This window comes from Protopterus annectens, chromosome 11.part0 (assembly GCF_019279795.1).
Source record: "Protopterus annectens isolate FY-2018-M chromosome 11.part0, PAN1.0, whole genome shotgun sequence".
Classification (NCBI taxonomy): domain Eukaryota; kingdom Metazoa; phylum Chordata; order Ceratodontiformes; family Protopteridae; genus Protopterus; species Protopterus annectens.
In genome coordinates, this window is record NC_056745.1 from 400786234 (window position 1) to 400803370 (window position 17137).

A 17137-nucleotide genomic window follows, 5' to 3' on the forward strand; every position below is an offset into this window, starting at 1 on the left:
ATTGTTGAAACAATTCAAATGCAGGTACATAGTTTACTGCTATAGCCTTTGTTTTATTCTGAAAAGACCTGAAACTGTCTCAAAATATTCCATAAACTGAAATGTCTTTTTCTGGTTTTATTGATGATGATTAAGTGTGAAATAATACAATCTGCAAATAGTTATATCCTTGAAGCTTCCTAATTAACCCTATTATTTTGTTAGGAAATACAAATGGTTCCAGTGACCTGTTCGTAAAATCCTAGCTGATGCCTTTGATTGCTTTCCCTGCATCAAGACCCACCAAAATTGCAGCATTTTCTTGTATTCTTCTTCCCTCTGGATCATCATTGTTCTTTTAATGTTGTCAAATGTTTTCTGCCCCTCCACAAAACCACATTGATCCATATCTATCAATTTTGGGAAAACTTTGCCATTCTCATAGCTAGCATAGACATATACACTTTATAATCAATCATGGTTTAAAATGGAAATGGGTCTATATGCAGCTGACCTGAAGGGTCTTTACCCTCTTTGGGTCATATAGCCACAACTTTTTTCCAATATGCTTGTGCTTATTCCCTTCCCCGCTTTTTACAATACTATTAAACAAACCTTCCAGGCATTTATGACAGCTAAGAGCAGTCACTGAATCCCCAAATAACAGACATCCTGCAGGAAGGTTTGTCTCAAATAAATAATTGGTGTCAAAATCATGGTCTGAAACTAAATGCTAAAACATGCATTACTGTATCCTTTGGGAAGTCACCTACCTCAGGGAACTACCACATTGACAATACACCCCAAAGAGTTGACTCAGTTGTTTGGGATTTGGGAACTTATGTGGAAAGTGACCCAATGTTTGACCAATATGTGTCTATTGTTGTAAGAAAGTCCTATACTGTACAGCTTATAAACAAAGGGATTGTGTCTAGATCAAGGGACGTCATTGTCATCATTTACTCCACCCTCATTAGGCCGACTGTTGAATATAATGCCCTTTTGGCATGTTTCATGCAACAAATGGAATACCTACAGAGATACCCTACTAAAAGGATAAAAGGCCTAAACAACATGTTCTACATGGACTGACTCAAAGCCCTTTCACTATAGTTGGTATCCTATAGACCTCTAAGAGGTAACCTGTTTCTGGCATACAAGGCATCCTCTGACCCATTAATGATGGCTTTACTCCACATCAGCAAGTCAAATGGCATCAGAAATACTCGGTCTAGGGATCTAAACCTCTTCCACAACCTCAACAGAATGGTTTGCAGGGAGAGGTATATTTTGCAGTGGATACCGTTGCAATGGAACAGACTTCCACCCATATAAAACAAAGTTCATTCCTGTTGATTTTCAAGCGCAACTTAGATCTATGTATGGGAAAGAGAACATTTACCCCAGGACAGCCTTATGTACTTCTAATGGACCGATGTAGCTCCTAAATGCTTTATCCCATGCATGGATCCCCACAAATTATCTATGGTATGATCCCAGTTATTCTCTTTAGGGTAATATATAATTATTGACCATGGGATGGGTAAGACCAATTTCTAACCAAATGGGATTGGTTATTTTGAGCACAAAAAAGGAAAATTGGATAGGCTAAAAATGGCAGCAAGGGCAGCTAGCCTTACCCATGAACCTATGACTTTTTTCAGTACTACCTTCAAAACTTCCAAAAGAATACCATCTGCTCCTGGAGACCCCTGTTGACTGATTATACATCACCATAGTCATCTTATCTCTTACAGTCTTAGCGATTAATTTTTGATCATTATCCACCTCTAACTATGGCGTAATCAAATCGTCTACAAATATTTCCATTTGTGCCTTTTCTTGGATTCCACATTCCTTTGCTTTAAACAAATTTCATAACATTTTTGAAATACCCCTTGTACCTTGAGGAGCACTGGTTAATTTTCTTATCATCGACTCCCTAATGGTCCTTTCTACTTTCTGTTATGTAAGTCATTGTGCTAAAAGCTTTTGTTCTCTGAAGTAGTTATCAAAAAACAGTTGCTTAACAGGCCACTCTGGTGGCATAGAGATAAAGCCATGACTACGATTCAGGTGACCCGAGTTTAATTAGTGGCTCAGGTGCCTGAACTGCATGCTGACATCTTTCTAGTGCAGTTCTTCTGGAGGCTGGAACTCAAACAGTGATACAGGCAGGCTGGGGGACAGTATAGACTGCACAGTGCACACACCCCCTTATGGATGGGGAGGCAGTGCACACTGTTTCCTCAAACCCTGCCAGCCATAGTTAGGTACTAAGTGTGTAGGGAGGGTATATAGGCTATGCAAAACACCTAGACCCTTCAGATGGTGGCAGCATTCCTAACAACTGGCCCATTACTCTGCTGAGAAAAAAGCTGAGCCCTCAAATGGAAAGGTGGACAGGCTTATCAAGCAGAAAGAAGGAAACTGGATGGTAAAAGGCAAACTAGATAAAAAAAAATACTTGCTTAACATCAACCTTTCTAAGCTTGTGTGTATTATTCAAATACTCTTTTTAGCACTCTGCAGTTGATCATTTTCTTGTTCTGCCAGACTACTATTAAACTGCAGTACTTTGACCTTTGGCAGCATCTCTAAATAATTCCTGTTATTTCTTTCTCTATCTCTAATATTTTATTTCTACTCTGTTTTTAAACTCCATTTTCAATTTATCCCATTCATTAGCTATCCACTCTGAAGAAACTTCTGTCTTCTCTAATAGCTCTCAAAACATTTCCACTACCTATTCCTTTCTTTTTAAAAGATAAGTTGGAAAGCATGATTGTCTTATTTGTACTTCATTACTCTGCATCTTTATCTTAGTTTTTATTGGTGCATCATCAGAAACAGTTATTGGATGTCTGTCAAAGTCTTCAAATAAATAGACATGCTCCTGTGAAATATGCATTCTCTCCAGTCTAGCCCATTTATTGTATCTTGGTGAATAATATCTTAGTTTGGTCTGACATCCCACCACTGTATCGCTCACATCTTCTAAAGCAAATATTTTTACATATTTCTTCAAAACTATTCCATTTTGTTATATTTTCCCTTGTAGGACCCCTTGATATTTCCTCACTACTGCAAATCAAGTTCTAGTCTCTACCCAAAAATAATGCTCCCTATTGAAAGCTGATTATTTCTCACAAAATGTTTGTCCTCCATAACAGTAGATTGTGGTGAAATATAAAAAGTTATACCAGTGCAATTCTCCTCCCTTGCCAAAAGTCACTTACTACCACAAATTTACCATTATAGTCTTTTTTTAACTTTTTTGTCATTTGAGCCCCTTTAGCAATCAGTATTATTATTCCCCTTTCTTTGTCCGTGATACAGACGGTGCAGTGGTGCAGCGGTAGCACTGTCGCCCCACAGCAAGAGGTTCTCCTGTTCAATTCTCAGTTGGGGAGTCTTCTATGTGGAATCTGCATGTCCTCCCTACATTTGTGTAGGTTTTCTCTGGGTGCTCCAATTTCTTTCTACATACAAAGACATGCATCTGGAGCATTTCTCCCCGGGCCACTGCTGAAAGTTGGCTTTGTTCCAGGTCGGACTTTCCTGGTAAATGAATGTTAAATAAATAAAATAAATAAATAAAATATGCTGTTGAATGTCCATTCTGAAATCCTTTCTATTCCAAATGCACATGTTCATGTTCATGTCTATCCAAATGCAATGCATCTCCTGCAACATTATTTATACCCTACTTTTCTTAATATAATTCAATACCCTTTGCTTTTTTTCTATACCTGTAAGGCCATGTACATTCTACAATATTATGGACAGAGTAACCAGTATGATACAAAGCTACTACTTCCACCTATTATACATTACATTTCTTTTGAATGTGTATTTCCAAAATTTGGCTTACATGGACACACACAAATGTTTTGCAGGCTGATTTTTAAGCAGTTGCTTCTTCTCATCTCCATTTTAACTTGTGTCATATTTCCAAGATGTTTTGCTTCAATTTTTTAAGTACCCCATACCATTTTAACTTGGAAAAACACGTAAAATGATGTGTATTTTCAATAAATGAAGTTTACTGGGTCTACTACAGTTTCTCACATGCTAGTAGCTCATGGTAGGCCTGCTTGGCCACTTGCTTGAAAAAGCAAATACTTTCACTCTCACTAGCCCAATTTCCCATTTCTACATAGCCCTCCCAACATCTGATCCTATAAACTATATAGCCCTGTCAGAACCCAAAACCTAAAACTCTCATTTAATTTCCAACCTGACTCCTCAGCCTCTTACCCTAAACCTCCACTCCCTCACCCTAACCCTAAAGTCCTCAATTGCTCCCTAGACCTAAAACTCCAACCTCTCTCCATAAACCTATTTCCCTGATCTCTCCCAAACCCTAAACTCCTTTCCTGTTCCATAAACCTAACATTCCCACCCCTAAACCTAAATTTTGATTACCCTCTAACCCTAAAACTCAATTCCCACTCCCTAAACCTAAAATTCCAACCCTCTTCCCAAACCTAAATTCTATGGTCACTTCTTAAACATAAAACTCCAACTTTCGCACCCTATATCTAAAATCTCCCTCCTGCTCTATAATCCTAAAAAAACCTTTATCTCCCTTTCCACAGTTGCTTGCCGAAACTCATATTCAATTTTAAGTGTGAGCAGTGTTCCCTCTCCACAGCTGGTTGTCCAAACTCATGTTTAAGTTTGAGCATTATAAGAAGCCAAGCCAAACTACAATGTGCTTGAGTACCTGCTTTTGAAATAGTGGTTTTCAAACTCTTAGGATGCAAGTGCTATAGTGAATACAAGTTTACCCCACTGGATAGGAGCAGTTACCCTGATTTGATGACTGTACCAACAGAAACCCCCAAATCTAAAATTAAGGTTACCCATGCTAAAACACATAATACAGTCTGTATTCCCATGTACACTAATAGCTATCTGTACTTTTGTCATCTCTATTCCCCTCCCAGATGTGAAACACAGCTTTCATGTTTTCAGAAAACATTAACTTGTAGCCCACAAGAAAAGGTACAAAGGTTACCTTTAAATAAATAAACTAAATTGTGCACTGTTCTGTTAAAAGCATTAAAGTATTAAGACAGTTGGGGAGACTACTATGTCTTATTCACTTTCCACAGTTTCAAGCTATATTTGGGGATACCAGTTGTTCCTGTCTGGAGGTTAGTCTTCATTTTTTGATGATGTGCATAGTTCTGTGTGTTTGTTCTAAGTTAACAAGTGATGGAGGTGTTCAGAAAATATATATTTTTTTCTCTGAGGATTTTCACTAAAACAAAAAGTAATGAAAATGTGACATAGGTTTAAATGAAGATGAGAAGAAAGAACTGTATAAAAGAACAGCCTATAAAACAGTGTGTGCGTATAAGACAAAAGTTGGAAATGCAAATTAAAAAACATGTCATGTATATTAGGTGATAATTACTTTTTATCATGATGGCTACACTATCCATGCAATCTTGGAATGTAAATGGCCTTACAGGTATAGACAAAAAGAAAAGATTATTAAATTATGCTAATAAATGCAGAGTGCAAATAGCAATGCTGCCAGAGACACATTTGGAAATAAATGAGTGTGGATTTGACAAATAAAGGGTTCTAGGTTGGATATTCATCAGAATATCAGGGACAAAGGAAAAAGAGAAAATGGGGAGTAATAATACTGATTGCTGTAAGGGCTTCAATGGTGATAGAAGAGGGGGAAAAGACAACAAAGGTAGATTTGTGAAGGGGCTATTGACAAGGGAGAAAGATTAAACTGGCATGTCTTTCTATTCCACCAAAACTGCTATTATGGAGTTTAAGAAAATTTTGGGAGAAATAATCAGCTTTCCGAAGGGAATATTACTTATAGTTGGGGACTAAAACTTGAATTGCAATAGTGAGGATGAATCAGGGAAACTCAGAAGTGAAAATATAACAACAGAAAATAGATTTCTGAAGCAGTTTATGAAAATATTTGGTATGGAAGATGCAAATTCAGCAGTAGGAGCTTGGGACAGAATTTATATATTATTTCCAAAGGTACAATAACTGAGAAAGACTATATAGAAATTATATTTCACAGAAATGTGCATTGACTGAAAGCTTTAAAGTGTATCCAATAACTTCTTAAGATCATGCACCAATAAAACCTAAGATGAAAATGAAGGGGAAGGAAGTAAAAATGAGACACTGACACTTTCTCACTTCCCTGCTAAAAAGAGTGGAATTTAAGAAATGGGTAGTGGAAATTATTCAAGAATTATTAGATTAGAAGTTTAACATGCAGGGGAAGTGTATTTCACAGATTTTGAAGGTACTGGTTTATATACCTGCCCATCCACTGTGTTTTATGTATTTTTAAACAAGAAACATCTTTATTAAAATGCCACTTATAACAGGCAATCATACATTTACATAAATGAAAACAAACCATATTGACATATTTTCAGTTGCAATCTCTTATAATCTATCCTGTCATTGTCAGTCAAACATTACATAGCTCATTCAACTCCTGCCTTCCCTTAAACCTTATTCCCCCCAAAAAAAGTTATTCTGCTCGAAATGTCCCTACAACTCTCATTTTTTTTATGAAATTTGCTCCTACCCTTTTCTAAACACCCCACTTCTACTTGCTTTATCTCTGTTACTATATTCACTACTTCAAGTACACTTGATTTACACATTGATCTCCATTTTCTGGTAACTGCTTTTTTGGAAGCCACCTGAATTTAACTCAGCAAGGCATTAGTATATCTTGGCAATTCTGTACCACAGCTCAAAACATAATTTCCTTAGTTACACCCATTTGCTCACCCATTATTTCTGATAGAATAGTCTGTAGGGAATTTTATAGCCTGCCAGATCATTACACTCCCAAAAATAAGTTCCAAATTACCTCTTTCTTCCCATTCACACCTCCATCATTTGCAATCTATCTGAGTATAAAAATACCTATGTGAACACTTCAAAGTGAAGATTATAAATCTCCTACATTTTGTTGCATATTTGGGAGCAAAATATATATATCCCCATTATTTCTTTGTGAACTGTTTATCCAGTTTCTCTTCCCAATCCTTTCTAACCTCAGCTGATTGATTCCTTTGGTTATCATGCAATATTTTATATGCCGTGCTAATTATCCCTTTTAAACAGCAGCTCCTATTCTAGATTCTACTACAAACTCTGCCAGTGCTGGTCTTTTGCTTAAGATCCCACTATTTCTTTCTCTTTGGCTATACTCAGACTGCAGTCCTTGACAGGGAAGACAATCTCTAGCCTGCAGTCCAAATGAATTCTTGACCTCTTCCCATTCTATTACCATTCCCTCTCTAATTATCTACTCCCAATACACTGGTTCCACCAGCTCCCTATTGCCTATTCTCTGTACCCCTAATTGCAGTCATTCCTACTGGCAGAATCTCCTTTCTCCATTCCTGTGTTGGCTTAGTTCTTAGAATACTTTCTGCTACTTTATGAATATAATATTTTGTATGGTTATTGTTATTCTCATTAAGGATCTGCATCCAAAATCCCAGTCTCTCCTTGTTTCTTGAGCCCCCCCCCCCATTTCATCATCATCCCTTTCCACTTTAAATTATAGAATTATAGCTTTCTGCTTGTGTTATGTATAAGAGCCTTAACTGTGTAGCTCTGAAATACCTCTTTAAATCAAGTAATCACAAACCACCTTGTTCTATTGGAAGAATAAACTTATCCCAATTGACTCTTATCCTCTTCCCCTCCCAGATGAAATCTTTCACCTCTTTATTAATTGCTATTCACAACTTGTACTCTGGTTGATAAAATATGCCTGACCTGTGTATAAAACTAAAGAAACTAAAAACATTTTCAATGCTTGCATCTTGCTATCCATACCCATAAAACAGAACTGCCAGTTTCTCAGTTTTTGTATTCTCCTTTGTTTAGTATTTTCCTACATGCCCTTAGCTGCCATTGCAGAATACTTTTTAATCCATGCTCATAAATACTTCATTTTATTATGTCCCCACAAACATGGGTATTGCTGAAAAAGTTTGTGTGTGGGTACATGGTTTAGAGATATTGCCCTTGTTTTATCTTCACTGATTTTGTATCCCGAAAAGACCCGAAAAAAATCTCAGAATGTTTCACAATACTGAAATATCCTTTTCTTGTTTTATGAGGTATAAAATAATATAATCTGCAAATAAAGCCAACTTTCTTGACTACCCTAAAAAATATATCCTTGAATTTCTGAGTCCCTTATTTTCTTTGCCAATTGTTTTAAATATAATGCAAATAATAAGAGGGAAAGAGGACACCCCACCTGCTTTCTCTGCTCAAACAGAATTTATCAATAGGACCCCCACAAACTTTAACATTTGCCTCAGACTCCCTCATATATCCACCTGATCAACCTTAGAATTTTGTCAGGGTATGCAAATGCTTTCATTGGCCTACTCATAAAATCCCAACTTATTGTATCAAATGCTTTCTCTGGATCAACACCTGCCAACAACAGTGGTAATTTTCTTATATTGTTTCCCTCTGTATCATTGTTGTATTATTAATTTTGAAGTATTGCAACCTCTGCGAGTACGGCAGCTGCAGGGTCCCAAAAGAGACAGTACACAAACAGAAGATGAGGACCAGCATACAAGGCACCCTGTAATGATATGAAATACTTTAATAAAAGTATTGGGTTCTTTGAAACAGACCAGTTTCGGCTGATACAAAAACAAAGCCTTCTTCAGTGTAAAAATTTCATACAAAAAAGAACCTTTTATAAATAATTCATTGGATCATGTGATTAATTACAAATGTTCATTAAGACCTCGCTTAAAGAGCCCACCAAGTTTAATAATCCATTTTCTCTCCATGGAATTCAGTAAATCATGCCAACCTAATTTATTGTTTCTAGATTTCATGATTTTATCTATGATCGTGAAACTGAAACATGCATTGTGATGTATTAAAGAATGCTTATACAGGGCATTCGTTTCTCTCTTGTTTTTGATATCACTAAGATGCTCAGATATTCTAAGCTTCAAGGGTCTTGAAATTTGACCAACATAAAATGCAGGACAGTTGCACTTGGCCAAATAAATTACCCAATCAGAGGAACAGTTAGCAAAGAATTTTATGTTATACACTTCAGGGTTATTTTGGCTAGTAAAACTTTCAGTTTTAAGTAGCTTGGCACAATAAGTGCAATGTCCGCAAGGAAAGCATCCATGTAGAGGTTCACCTGATAGTGTAGTTTGGATGGTATTTAAAGCTTTCGCTTCAGAATGTTTAAAATGATTAAAAAAAACAGATAAATTTTTTCCTTTACGGAAAGAAAATGAACATCTGTCACCAAGTATTTCTTGGAGTTTTGGTTCACATGTTAATATGTTCCAATTTTGTTTGACAATATTAATTAGTGTATTGGTGTTGCGTCCGTATGTGGTGATGAATCTGGGTGGTTTGAATGTGATTTGTTCTTGGTTCTATAAAGAAGGAAATCCTCTCATTTCATACTATCAACAGTGTGTTTAGTATGTAATAAATGACCCATTTTGTAGCCCCGGTCATGAAATCTGAGTACTAAATCATCCCTAAGATGTGTGCATGTGTGTTGAACAGAACAAATGCATTTAATACGCATGAACTGAGATTTGGGAATGTTTTTGCAAATGTGGGGGGATGAAAGATGGTGGCATGGAGTAGTGAATTGTTTTCAGGGAATTTGCAATGAATTTCTGTAGTCAGCATATGATCAGGTGCTCGGCAAACCAGGAAATCCAAAAAAATCATTTTATTTTTATCATAGCTGACAGAAAATTCGATTCCCCATTTATTTTCATTCAAATAAGTGTTAAATTCCAAAAGATATTCACTATCAGCCCTCCATACCAACCAGCAATCATCCAAGTATCTATGCCAGATGTCCATTTCTTCTATATAAATATTGTGTGAATTGTCATAAATGACCTGTTCTTTGAAGTAAGCCATGAACAAATCTGCGTATATGGGGGCAAAAGAAGCCCTCATTGCTGTCCCCTTAGTTTGCAAAAAACATTTTCCCTTATAAAAGAATACATTCTTAGTCAATACATGTTCTGTCAAACACAACAAAAGGGTGTTGAAACCTGGTTTATATAATTCTGTCTTGTTAAGCCAATATTCCAAAGCCTCCAAACCAGCCCAGTGTGGTATGTTAGTGTAAAGTGATTTTACATCTAATGTGCAGAGTAACCAATCTGGCTCAAGCTGTGTATCAGAAATAATTTCAAAGAATTCAGTGGTATCCCTAATCCTTGCTCAGACACATTGTAAAAGCAGCTGTAAATGTTTGGTTATAAACATAGATAATGGTTCAGTTAATGAGTTTTTACCAGAAACGATAGGTCTACCGGGAGGATTCTGAAGATCCTTGTGTATTTTAGGTAGAAAGTATATGTACTGTGGGCAAGGATTGGGAATAGTAAGTTAGAACTGTGTATTTTTAGTAATAATCCCCTCTTCAACAGCTGAAGTAAGAAAAGAATCAATCTGTTGTTTGAAAACAGGTGTTGGATCAATGGTTAATTCAGAATAATATCGTGCAATTGATAATTGACTGAATGCTTCATGGTCATATTGAGATAAATCCTGTACAACTATTGAACCCCCTTTATCAGCACCAATAATAACCAACTTATGGTTATTGGCTAGTTTAGTAATGTTGTCCATACATGTTCTCGATAAATTGTTTGGTAAGGGGGGGGGGGGCTGACCTGAAGTGAAAATGAAGGTCTTTGATCATAGCTTGTTGAAACATAGAAACATGTTGATTCATGGGAGGCATGAAGGAAGATCTGTGGCATTTGAATTCATCTGAGATCTTTGATGATTGTTGTTCCTGAAAAAATCATTTAAGGTTGAGAATCCTGCAATATGAAATAATGTCATGAACAAAGCTTTTTTTATGAAACAAAGAAACCAGGAATAAATGATAATCCTTTATTGAGAATTTCAATTTCAGGGGAGGAAAGGACATGTGATGAAATGTTGGTTATGTTTACATTTATGACTTTGTCACAAACATCTGTAATAGAGTTTCCATGTTGTCTACATCTTTTATGTTTTCTGCCCCCCCTCCTATGTGTAAACCCTGAGTTGTGATGGAGTTCCTTCTTTTCAATGCTGGTGAGCCTGTGGCACCACCAGAATCAATATCTAAACCCGAAGAACAATCTTCAGCTGAAGTATCAGTATTGTAAGGTGTACCTTTTTTTAAGAATGGATTTAGTCCGTTTCCTTTTGGGAGTAGTCCGATTTTGGGAAGTAAATCGGACATGTTTTGCTTTGTTTTCAAAATTGAAAGGGTCACCTTTAGTGTAATCATCTAGGTCTCTTTGAAACTTCTTCCTTTTCCTTTCTTTTAACTGGGATTCTAATGTAAGTAATTCCTTGCTTAGATTTTTAATACTGTTAATATAAATGGTCTGTCCCTCAAATGGCTTAGCCGAGGTTCTTTTTTGTATGACATTTTTACTTCGAAGAACAGGTCATTTATGACAATTCACACAATATTTATATAGAAGAAATGGACATCTGGCGTAGATACTTGGATGATTGCTGGTTGGTATGGAGGGCTGATAGTGAATATCTTTTGGAATTTACCACTTATTTGAATGAAAATAAATGAGGAATCGAATTTTCTGTCAGCTACGATAAAAATAAAATGATTTTTTTGGATGTCCTGGTTTGCCGAGCATCTGATCATACGCTGACTACAGAAATTCATCGCAAATTCCCTGAAAACAATTCACTACTCCATGCCACCAGCTTTCACCCCCCCCCAACATTTGCAAAAACATTCCCAAATCTCAGTTCATGCGTCTTAAACGCATTTGTTCTGATCAACACACATACACACGTTTCAGGGATGATTTAGTACTCAGATTTCATGACCGGGGCTACAAAATGGGTCATTTATTACATACTAAACACACTGTTGATAGTATGAAACGAGAGGATCTCCTTCTTTATAGAACCAAGAACAAATCAAATTCCGAACCACTCAGATTCATCACCACATACGGACGCAACACCAATACACTAATTAATATTGGCCAACAAAATTGGAACATATTAACATGTGAACCAAAACTCCAAGAAATACTTGGTGACAGATGTTCATTTTCTTTCCATAAAGGAAAAAATGTATCTGCTTTTTTTAATAATTTTAAACTTTCTGAAGCGAAAGCTTTAAATACCATCCAAACTACACTATCAGGTGAACCTCTACTTGGATGCTTTCCTTGTGGACATTGCACTTATTGTGCCAAGTTACTTAAAACTACAAGTTTTACTAGCCAAAATACCCCTGAAGTGTATAACATAAAATTCTTTGCTAACTGTTCCTCTGATTGGATAATTTATTTGGCCAAGTGCAGCTGTCCTGCATTTTATGTTGGTCAAACTTCAAGACCCTTGAAGCTTAGAATATCTGAGCATCTTAGTGATATCAAAAACAAGAGAGAAACAAATGCCCTGTATAAGCATTCTTTAATACATCACAATGCATGTTTCAGTTTCACCATCATAGATAAAATCATGAGATCTAGAAACAATAAATTAGACTGGCATGATTTACTGAATTCCATGGAGAGAAAATGGATTATTAAACTTGGTGGGCTCTTTAAGCCAGGTCTTAATGAACATTTGTAATTAATCACATGATCCAATGAATTATTTATAAAAGGTTCTTTTTTGTATGAAATTTTTACACTGAAGAAGACTTTGTTTTTGTATCAGCCGAAACCAGTCTGTTTCAAAGAACCCAATACTTTTATTAAAGTATTTCATATCATTACAAGGTGCCTTGTATGCTGGTCCTCGTTTTGTTTGTGTATGATTAATTTTGTCAAATGTTTGCCTCCTCTCCACAAAACCATGATAATCCATATCTATCAATTTTGGCATCACCTTTGCCATTCTTTCAGCCATTATTGACATAAACACTTTATAATCATGGTTTAGAACGGAAATGGGTCTATATGAAGCTGGATCTGATGAGTTTTTACCATCTTTAGGTATTACAGCCACCACCTCTTTCCTTCAGGATATTGATGCTTTTCTTCCATTTAAAATACTTTTAAACAAAGACTTTTAGATCTTTAGCAATTTATTCCCTCCTTAGCTTCCAAGCTTCCACTGGAATACAATCTCTTCATGAGGACTTTCCTGTAGATTGGTTATACGTCACCATTTCTACTTTTAACCTTGGCATGTTTAATTCTTCCATAAACATTTCCTTTTTTATTGATTTCCATATTTCAATACATAATACAGATTTTCATAAAATTTCTGAAATATTTCTAATATCTGTACAGGATCTCTTGTTATTTTCCTTGTAGTCTCCCTAAGCTTGGCAACAACTCTTTCTACTGTCTGTTGCCTGAGGGATTGTGCTAAAAGTTTTTATGCTCTGGAATTATGATAAAAAAACAGTTGCTTAACAGCAATTATTCTAAATGCAAGCATTTTATTGAGGTAGTCCCTTATTTTCTCTTTAGCACTCTGCAATTGTGCCTCTTCTTGTTCTGTGAGATTCCCCTATTCTGCAATACTTTAACCTTTGTCAGCCCCTCTAAATAATTCTTGTTACTTCTTAACAATACATCTTTTTCTTTTATTTCCACCCTAATTCTAAACTCCACTTTATTTTTATACCATTCCCTAACTATATTTTCAGAAGAAAATTCTATCTTCCCTAATAACTTCCAAATAATTTCTACTACCAGTTCTTTAAATTCCTCTTTTTAACAGATAAGTGAGGACATGCCAGTGTCTCATTTTTATTTCATTACCCTGCATTTTTGTTTTCAAAACTTTCAATCAAATGCACATGTTCCTGTGAAATATTATTTCTGCCTGGCATAGTCCAGGTTTTGTCCCTTGCAGAATAATATGTACATTCTCTCTGAACTCCTACTACTGAATTCAAATCTTCCATACCAATTTTTTTTAATAAATTTCTTCAAAAATCTACCCTCTTTCGTTAGTTTTACCTTCTAGGTCCTGCAGGTACATCTTCCCTGCTGCAAATCAAACTCCATTCCCCACTTACAAGTAATGTTCCCAGCTGAAAGCTAATTATTTCTTCTAGAATTTTCTTAAGCTCCATTGTAGCTGTTTTAGGTGGAAAATAAATACATGCTAGCATAATCCTCCTCCTTGCCAGTAACAACTTAGTACTACAAATCTACCATTATTATTTTTCCCTCTTTTATCACTACTGGAACGCCTCTTGCAATTAATATAAGTACTCCCCTTTTTTCTCTGTCCCAGATATTCTGCTGAATAACCATCCTGAAATCATTTCCTTTTCAAATTCACATTCTTTGTTCTTTCCAAATGTGTCTCCTGTAGCACAGCTGTCTGCACTTTGCATTTTCTAATATAGTTCACTACTCTTTCTTTTTGTTATTATTGTGAGACCATTCATATTTAAAGTTAATATGGAAAGTGTCATAATAAGTTTTTTTAAAGTGTCTAATTTTAGCTTTTGTGTTACATGCATACATTAGTGTTTAGCAGGCTGATCTTTTATACAGTGTTTTTTGTCATATCTATATGAACCTATGTCATATCTTGCAAGACTTTTTGTTTTAATGAAAACCCTGAAACAAACAAAGAAAAAACAAAAAACACCCCAGAACATTTTAACTTAATACTAACACACAAAATTATGTATATCATAAAATAATGAAGTTTAATCCTCAGTGGTGGTGCTGTGGTAGCGTTATCGCCTCACAGTAAGACGTTGTCCTGTTCGATTCTCAGCTAGAGCATCTTCTGTGTGGAGACATGTGTGAATGAGCATAGCTTCGTTGAAGGTTGTGCTTCAGGGCCGGCAACTCAGCACGTAAAAATTTACTGCCAATCATTAGCGGACCAGAGTTCCGCTGTGGCGACCCCTAACCGGGAAAAGCCGAAAGACAACAATGAAGTTTAATCTTCTAAATATAAACAATTGTCTCAGATTGACAGCCACATTCACAGGCTTGATTTAACTTATAATGAAGGTTATCCATGCTAAGATGGATGGTACTGCTCGTGCTTTTACTTCCACTAGGTGCTGTCTGTTTCTGTCTTATCTTTATTCCTCTTCTTTATATAGAACACGAATGTTTTCAGAAAACTATTTCTTAACCATTTAAAGAAAGAAGTATTATGTTTTTATTGCTCCTTTTTAGATCGACTCCAGAGAAACATGAGAACTAGGAACACAGTCACCTTCCACTACAATAATGAAGTGTGAACATTTATTTACTAGAGGAAAACTTTTCATTTTATTTGGTGTACTTTTATTTATGTACTTCCCCTTAAAACTTGTTAGATCAAGCCAAGGGCCATAATCCAGTCATTCCCCTATGCAAACGTAAGAAAAAGCAGATCAGTTTATCTTATATCATGCTCTTTTCTCCAGGATTTCTTCTGTTTTTACACTGCAGTGCCTAGATTTCTTAAAACTGAACAAGGAGAAAAAGAAAAGAAAGAAGTAAGAAATAGGGGCATCTGTTTATTTTAGTATTCCTTTCACACAAAAATAATTGAAAAAGCTTTACTTTATAGCATGCAGTATGTATCATGTATTATAAAAATACTGTTAAGAGCAGTAGGTTATAGTTGACTCTTTTCTTCCTCTTCCCTTGTCCTAAATGTTCTGCCAAGATTGTAGAAAAAACAAAGCAGCACGAGTAAAGAGTCTCTTCACATTAGCAAAAGTCAGTATCCAAGAAACAAAAGAGGCTCACCATGACCACTTAAAAATACTGTTCTTTATTCCACTGCAGTGGAATAAAGAACAGTATTTTTAAGTGGTCGTGGTGAGCCTCTTTTGTTTCTTGGATACTGAGTTCTGCCAAGGTTAATGACATGAAGTAGGACATATGCTTTGAAGTCCCCTGCAAGTTTAACAAAGTTGAAAATGTCCACTATTTCCAGGTTTTCTTGTTCCTTCATATTTCAGAAATGTAATTAACATTTTTTAATCCTACATATATTCATCAATTTACAAGTTGCTTGTTTCCTTCCTGTTAATCTCTATCTCCAAAATCCAGTCTTTGGTTCACTTCCAATGTACTCCTTGTTCTTCTAGTCAATTCCTGTGCATTTTTTTCTGTCTGTTAAGCACTTTCCTTTGGGACATTGGAAAATGTTTCATTAGCATAGCTTCTCTACAGGCTTTATTATCAAAAAAGAATCAAGAGTTCCCTTCTGTTTGATAGCTCATTTTTTGTTTGACAAACTTTTGTATTTTATCTTTAGCATGTTCTGCATCAAAAAATTATTTTGACTCACCAGGAAAAAAATATATTCTGAAAATAGCTGGATATGGCAGCTTGAATCTCACACCTGCTTCTCAACATTTGCTGATTACTGGAATAAATGTACTTCATTACTACCTAGTGTACAGTAAGTAATCCTTTTCCACAAACACTGTACTGTCTCCCAGTTTTAGTACTTTATCCTTCTGCCACAGCTTTGTCATAATCAAGTCTTTCTGCTGGTAGGATTGCATCTTTAGTATTAAAGAGCTGGGTTGGTTTCTCATGGCCAGGTTTGGAGTACACACATGATGTAACCTTTCAGTTAACAACTCCGGCTGTGGTTATTTGAGCTTTCATAAAATAATTACAATCTATTCCTTCCAGTTTCTCTCATACAGCAGAAAATCTCAGGTTTTCTATGCATGCTCTATCCTCTAATTCAACCATTTTTTTAATCATCTCTTCTTGAGTGGTCCCATACTCAGCCACCCTTTTCTTCATTTCATCCTCTGATTTTTGCAGTTTTATCAGCTCATCTGAATATCTCTTTAAAGCTTCTTCCATTTTTCCATCCTTTTGTTATTTAAGTCAATATACTTCTTTAGTGTTTCATTTAATTTAATGAGCTCTGAGCACATTTGACATATTTTTCCTGTAGATTACTGGAAGCCATGTCTTGCATCACGGCTGGAACTTGGACTGCTTCTTGCTGAAAACCTGCATGATTCTTCCCAGCTAGCATTTTCAGATCACATTTTGTGATTGATTTTCTTGCAGGTTCTTTGAATTTCTTTTTTTGTTGGCATCCAGGCACTGCACTTACTAGCCGGTTATTGAAATATACCCCAAAAGACAAATTTATTGACTCTTTTTCTGAGTTTCTGTTT